The following is a 7,623-nucleotide window of genomic DNA, read 5'->3' as shown; positions in this document are numbered from 1 at the left end:
ATCCTTTCTTATTATTTTGAAGCAGTCCCAGACATCATATTTTATGCATAAATATTTCATATTGTATCTCTAAAAAATACGGACACCTGCAAAAAAAATACCATTACCACACCAAAAAAATTTATAATTCCTTAATATCAAATATCCTATCAGTTTTCAAATTTTCAATTGTCTCTCTCTCACTCTCTTTTGATTTTTTTAATTATTACTCAAAAAAGCTTCATTTTAAAAATTTAGTTTTCTGACTCTGTGTTTCTGCCTTTAACACTTTCAGAACGATTTTCTGCTCCTCAATAAGAAAAATAACGCTTGATTCTGCCATGGACACATTTAGTACACATGGAACCACACACAGTAGGCCCTGCTGACATGTTTTTTCATTTTAGACAACCTCATAAGAACTTTAGGTCTCACAGCACAAACTCCTAGAAGTCGGCCTGGGTATACGCCACATGTGGATTTTGGTGCTTTCCCAACCTTCTTGGTTTGAAGGTAAACAATTCTGTTTCCAGGGGTGTGGGGCAGCCTAGTTTTGTTAGAGGCTGTGTTGTAGGATAGTCTACAATGAACGGTATGTCAAATGCCGGACCACTCTGAATGCCTCTAGATACCGTCCCTGGAAGAGGAAAAAGAAAGCTATTGTGAGTTCAAAAGTCAGATATGACGTCACTTGTCTCTTGAATGTCCTAAAGGGTTTAGTTGTTTGACAGGGAATTATATTTAGCAAGGGTAGGTGTTTTGCCAGGCAAGTATGATAAAGTGTGGGAGGGTGCAAAAGTCTGAGATGCAGGAAAGGGAGTGATTGTAATGATGGACCTTGAGCTCTAAGCTAAGGTAGGAAATGACAGGAGAGGGGGTGGGATCAATTGCTTGTAAGTTCTGTTGAGGTCAAAGTGTTTTTGGAGTTGGGGTGCTAGAAGGAGCAGTCTGCAAAGATGGGAAGTGGTGATTGGAGAGCGGGATGCAGATGAAGTGGAGATCATGGAAGGACTGTAGTTATCATATTGACAAGTTCTAGGATATTGACTAAGGGAGTGAGTGGCTAAAGTAGGGTAGAGGACAAGATCATTGCATGTGCGGAGGTCAAGGAACTGAGAGGTCAGAGTATCACAAGAGTCATCTAGGTGAACATTTGAAATCACCGGGAATTATGACAGACCAGTGAGGTAGGAACCAAAAGCTTTGAGGCTTGAGAAGAAGTGACCCAGCTTATCCAGATAAGTGTAGCAGAGGGATGGGGAGGTGGAGTGGTCTGACAGGGGCTTTTTTTGGGAAGGAAGAAAGGGGAATAAATAACCTGGAAGCAGAAAGAAGGTACAAGGTGAGTACCTCCTTCTTCTACCCCCAGGCCCAGTAGTATAACGGGTGTGGGAGAGAAAACAACCACAGACAGGACTGTAGAGAGAGCAGTGGCCTCAGCAGTTAGATTTCAATTAGAGCAAAGAGGTGAAGGGACCATTCAGACAAGAGGTTGAAGATATAGGGGGTTTTGCTGATGAGTTCCAGAGGATATGATGGAAGGATTTCAGGAATTGAGGGACGAGTGGGAGAGGGGGCTGGTTCATGAAAGATGATGTACTTAGCCATATGGGGATGAGAGTTGGAGGATTTGGAATGACTCCAGAGTCCTGGGATTCTTGTAGTGAGTGATATAAGTAGGGTTAGAGATCATAATGAGATTAGTCTTGATGTTTCAAGGCAAATTGTAGTATAAGGAGATGCAGGATAGAGATATGGGAAGAAGCTGCAGGGTAAAAGGGTTCCTTGACTACTGGTGCTGGTGTAGAGGCTGGAGGAATGCAGAGCTGGAGCTCTGTTACTTGCTTTCTACTCCTGGGGCCAAAGTGATCTGCAGTAAAAAGCTGTTAATCCATCTCTTCGAAAACTAGAATTCCCTGTTCTATTTCCTGTTGTTTACCTTCCCTGCTTCTATTTTCTCCCCTTTCTTACTGAAAAGTAGAATATTTGGATATTTTTAGTACCCTATTCTTAAATATCCTACATATCCTGGAAACTGGTAAATGACACTGTTACTAGCTTGCTGGGGAAATGACAGCACGATTACAGTAAGGAAGTGGGGAGGTGTAGCTTTAGAGTTGGAAAGGGAAGGGAGGGAAGAGGTTTCAGGCAGACTTAGCTTTCAATTCCTTCAATGGGGCCGAGGAAACAGAGGAGTTAGAAGAGGGAAAGAGTTTGACCTGTGTCCTGGGAGGGGAGAGGAAAGTACTGTTTGGAAGGAGAGAACAGATCCTGTCAGTACTCAAGGATCTGTGTCCTGACAGGTTCCTCAAAGAGCTGTTGCTGGATGAGAGACTCAACTATTGCTGGATTCACTCATTTCAGTGGATATTTCCTAGCATCTACTGTGTGCCAGGCACTGAATTAGATGCTTGGGAGATCATGTGGAACAAGTAGACAGGTTCCTCCTTACCTGGATTTACAGTCTAGCGGGAAAGACAGTTAAACAGAGATTACAGTTTAATGTGAAGGCTCTGATAGAAGTAGTGAGGGCTTTTTGGAAGCCTGTAGAAAAAGCACTGGATCAGTCTCGGGGGTAAGGAGGGGAAGAGTGCAGGTTCTTGAGTTAGTGACATCTGATCAGAGACCTGAAAGATGAGTGGGAATTAGCCAGGCAAAGAGAATAGGGAGGAAAGTTACATGTCCAGTTACATGTTTGCCTCTGCAACTCCCAAACCTTATCTTAGCCAGGGGAACAGGGCACAGAATAAGCTATTCTGATCACTGTCTTTATCCCCAATATTCCTGTACAACAGAGGTTGGCAAACTGCTGCTCATAGGCCTGGCCTGCTGCCTGTTTTTGAATGGTCAGCAAGCTAAGCATACATAGTTAGCAGCTCAAACTGTAAGCCAAGAATGGTGTCAAAATTCAAACCCAGATGTCTTAATCCCAAGTCTGTTTTCATTCCACTGATCACATTGTATTATAATTAGTTGTTTATGTTTTTATCTCTCAAGAAAAGACTTGAGCTTGAACAATGGCTTGCTTTTTCTTATATCTACCATTTCTAGCACAGGGCGAGTCCCAAGTAATGTTTATTAAATGACTTTCATGTGTATAATTTTATCTGCTCCCTAACAAATCCTGTGAGAATAACACATACATAAAATTTTCAAATAAATTATGTTTACTCTTTTAAATACCATTTCTTCCATTTTTATTAGCAATATTTAAAAAATGTCATTTAAAACGTTAATAACATTAAATGTCACTAAAGATAATTAGAAGTATTTTGTGCTATAACAAACACTTTCAGGAATTGCTGACTTAATGACATATATGTACAGCTGTTTGTTCTTAGAGTAAATGTACGCGGCCTTCCATATCTGTGGGTTCTGCATGGATGGATTCAACCAACCGTAGGTTGAAAATATTAAAAAAAAAAAAATTCCAGAAAGTTCCCAAAAGCATAACTTGAATTTGCCACGGGCTGGCAACTGTTTACATAGCATTTACACTCTGTTTACAATTAATTTACATAGTATTTTCATTGTATTAGATATTAAAAATAATCTAGAGATGATTTAAAGTATCCAGGAGGATGTGCGTAGGTTATATGCAAATACTGTGATGATTTATATAAGGGACTTGAGTATCCGAGGATTTTGGTATCTGCAGGGGTCCTGGAACCAATCCCCTGAGTGGATACTGAGGGACGACTGTAATCTTGGAATGCTGGATATTTCTAGTTTTTGTCAGCATTTTATAATTTCTATGTATTCCTTTGTCAGCTGTCAGTTTTAGCTGCTGTCTTCCACCCCCTGGCACCACCATTTTAAGTTTGCTGCTTCTATCATTTATGAATTCAGAAACTAGACATCTAATCTTATTAAAACTGTGTATAAAGTAAGTAAATAGTCTTGGGGATAATACCTGTGAGTAAAGTGAAAACGAGGTTGCACTTTTAAAAAAAAATTATTTATTTGTTTGTTTATTTATTTATGGCTGCATTGGGTCCTTGTTGCTGCACTCAGGCTTTCACTAGTTGCGGCGAGCAGGGCTACTCTTTGTTGCGGTGCACGGGCTTCTCATTGCAGTGTCTTCTCTTGTTGCGGAGCGCGGGCTCTAGGCGCACAGGCTCAGTAGTTGTGGCTTGTGGGCTCTAGAGCGCAGGCTCAGTAGTTGTGGCTCACGGGCTTAGTTGCTCTGCAGCATGTGGGATCTTCCTGGACCAAGGACTGAACCTGTGTCCGCTGAATTGGTAGGCAGATTCTTAACCACTGCGCCACCAGGGAAGTCCACTGGTTTTATTCTTAAGGATTTTATAACCCAGTTGGAGAGATCAAACGTACTGGGAATAATCATAATGTAAAAGTATATTAACTCCAAATTTGTATATCTCATTGCTCACCTAACATCTCTATGTGGTGTCTGTTACGCATCTCGAACTTAATATGCTTCCCCCAAGATTTTTCCCACAGTCGTCCCCATAACAGGAAATAGAGACTCTCCTGGTTACTCGAGCCTTAAACCTAGTTGATGCTTTTCTGTCTGTAACATTTCACATCTAATCTAGTTTTACCTTTAGGATACATGATGAAGCTGATCACCATTTCTACTGCTACTACCAAGATTCAAACTGCTGTTCCCTCTTTCCTGGATTATTGCATTAGCCTTCTGACTGATTTCTCTACTTCTGCCCTTATCTCTGTACAGTCTGTTCTCAGCAGACATCCAGAACAATCCCCTAAAAAGTAAGTCAAGTCGGGTTGTCACTCCTTTGCTCAAAGCCTTCCAGGGGCTTTCCATCTCAGAGTAAAAAACAAAGTTCGGACAGTGGCCTTAAAAGATTGTAAAGAACCTGGCCTCAGTTTACCTCTCTGGCCTAATTTCCTATGACTCTTTCCTCAGCTCACGTCCCTGTAGCCACAGTGACATCCTTGCTGTTTTTTTTAAGAAGCCAGGTTGTTTCTTCTTCAGAGCCTTTATACTTGCCATTACCTCTTCCTGAAATGCTTTTTCTATGGAGGTAGCATGGCTTTTCCTCTTTCTTTAGGTGTTGGGCTCAGATGTCATCTTATCAGTGAAGCCCTGAGTGTCCTTACCACCTTGATCCTGCTTTACTTTTCTCCATAGCACTTATTAGCATCTGACAGGCTGTGTGTGTGCAGGTGTATTTTAATTAATTAATTAAAAAATTTTAACTTAAAAAAATTTGTTCCACTGCTGTCTCCCCATAGGCATAGAACAAGGGCTGGCAAGCTAAAAATGGCCTGCTGCCTGTTTTTGTTAAGTAAAGTTTAATTAGAACATAGCCATGCACATTCATTATTGTATTGTCTGTGGCTGCTTTCACACTACAACAGTGGAGTTGAGTGTTGCGACAGAGACTGTAAGGCCTGTAAAGCCTAAGATATTTGCTGTCTGGCCCTTTACAGAAAAAGATTGCTGACCCCTGGGCTAGAACAGTGTCTGGTACCTAGTGGGTGATTGAATGGACATAATGTAAGTGCTCATTGTCAGGGTACAGACTGTACATTGCTACTGAGGCTATAGATTCATATTTCAAAAGTTGTTATTAGACTTTAATAATTGGGGAATATGTCCATCATAATAATTTGTTCTAGCTGAAGTCCTTGAATTTATTATGCTCATTACTACCTGATAGCAGAGATGTGCCGACTTTTTGAAGGCTACACCTAATTTGGAGTGATAGTGTTCCAAAGGCACAAGGTCCTTTATTTTTAAAGTTTTAATATTTTTTGCCACGCCACTCGGCTTGTGGGATCTTATTTCCTCGACCAGGGATTGGACCTGGGCCCTCAGCAGTGAAAGCTGGGAATCCTAACCACTGGACCTCCAGGGATTTCCCCAAGGTCCTCTTAAATGTAACCTTTTATAATAGTGCTACAGAAAGGGCTCTAAATAATGAGTAGGTGGTAGTGTTGGTTGCATGCTGTGAAAAACATGAACTTAAATAAATGGATATAGCTCTCAGTCATTTTTGCTAAAGGATGGGCATATGGAATAGATAATAATAATAATATTTGACTTTGGAATACATTTTTGGATTGCAAATGGATTAACCTGATTATTCCAGGTACTTCTAATAGTGTTTTAAGTAGCATAATAAAATCAAACTGGAATAAAACCAATTCAGAAGAATCTGGAAAATTGTATTGCTTCTGGCATCCTGTCTTTGTCCAAATCTTATCTTTCTAAAAGCTGCATCCAGTAGATAAATAATATCAATCACACAAAGTACCTGTGTGGAGAAGATTTTAGAAGTGTTTTGTTTTAAAAGGCCTTTACTGGAACTGATCTCACTGTAGAGGAGGAGTCTTAAATCTCCTGCTTAGTGGACTATAATACTGTATGCTGAAAAAGCTAAGTTAAAAACGATGAAGAATTATAGAGTCAGGGCTGGAAGAACCTTTTTTTTGTTAAAAATGAAGAATTATAGGGTCAGGGCTGGAAGAACCTTTTTTAAAATTTATTTATTTATTTATTTGGCTGTGTCAGGTCTTAGTTGTGGCACGCGAGCTTCTCTCTAGTTGTGGCGCGTGGGCTCTAGAGCCCGCAGGCTCAGTAGTTGCAGCGCATGGCCTTGGTTTCCCTGCGGCATGTGGGATCCTAGTTCCCTGACCAGGGATCGAACCTGCGTCCCCTGCACTGGAAGGCGGATTCTTAACCACTGGACCACCAGGGAAGTCCTAGAGCTGGAAGAAACTTTGTCCAGTAAATATTTGAATGTGCCCTAGCCACTTTGTTAGACACAGATCCAGAGGTGAATAAGACAGTCACTGGCCTCATGAGACTTACTATCTAATCCTCATCCCCAGTCCGCACCTCACCTCATTTTATGTTGTGTGATGGAAACTAAAGCTTGAGAGATCCAGGACCTTGCCAAAGGTTATGTAGCTCATTACTGATAGAATGGAACTAGAATGCATATTTATTATATGGGGAATAAAAGCAAAATATTCATTTATGCAGAGTTTCGAGTGCTTACTAATGTGCTTATCCCTGTACTAGGTGCTGAGGGATCCAGTGGTAAATATAATGGCCCCATCTCTTTGATGTAGAGCTTAAAGGAAATTTTTTGGGGAAACCAGAATTTTTCCCATTATATTGCATTATACTGTTTACAGTCTTTTATCTCATGGAAAGGTTAGGGGCTCTCAAAAATTCATTCTTTAATGTGACTTAGTTGAATGAGTTCAGTGTTTTTCTGACACCTGAAGTCAGTTTTACTGAGGGACTTTTGAATGAGAAAGGAAGAATTAGGTAGTTGTGGACTCTCTGTGAAAGAATGACCTTTACTTATTCCGCAGTTTGTATAGAGCCTAAACTTCTGCCCTGTGAGCAAGAGAGAATCTTTCTTCTCCCTTTGTATTAGATGACTTTCTGCTATCAGGACCCAGAACCCAGACTGATATTTAAAATCAGCCATATTATGGGTTAAATAGACTTCTGCACACTGACCTTCTCTTTCCTTTTAGTTACCCGAACTTGGGTATATGTAATGTATATGCTAGCTATGTATATACTTGGGGGGTATATGTATTACTCAGTGTTCAAAGAATCGTATCTGAAGCAGAACATATATTTTATTCTTTAAAATTTCTTCTCAAAGTGATTATATTTGATTTTTTCTTCTCAGT

The 7,623-nt window shown here is 40.4% G+C and overlaps 1 pseudogene; it reads right to left on the bottom strand.

Moving 5' to 3' along the window:
- Window positions 1-220: 220 nt before the first annotated feature.
- LOC136131395 (large ribosomal subunit protein eL34-like) lies at window positions 221-4,401 on the bottom strand (annotated as a pseudogene).
- Window positions 4,402-7,623: the final 3,222 nt, after the last annotated feature.

This window comes from Phocoena phocoena, chromosome 11, assembly GCF_963924675.1.
Source record: "Phocoena phocoena chromosome 11, mPhoPho1.1, whole genome shotgun sequence".
Classification (NCBI taxonomy): Eukaryota; Metazoa; Chordata; class Mammalia; order Artiodactyla; family Phocoenidae; genus Phocoena; species Phocoena phocoena.
Note: the sequence above shows the minus strand (reverse complement) of the source record. Positions and strands in the feature narration are given on the sequence as shown.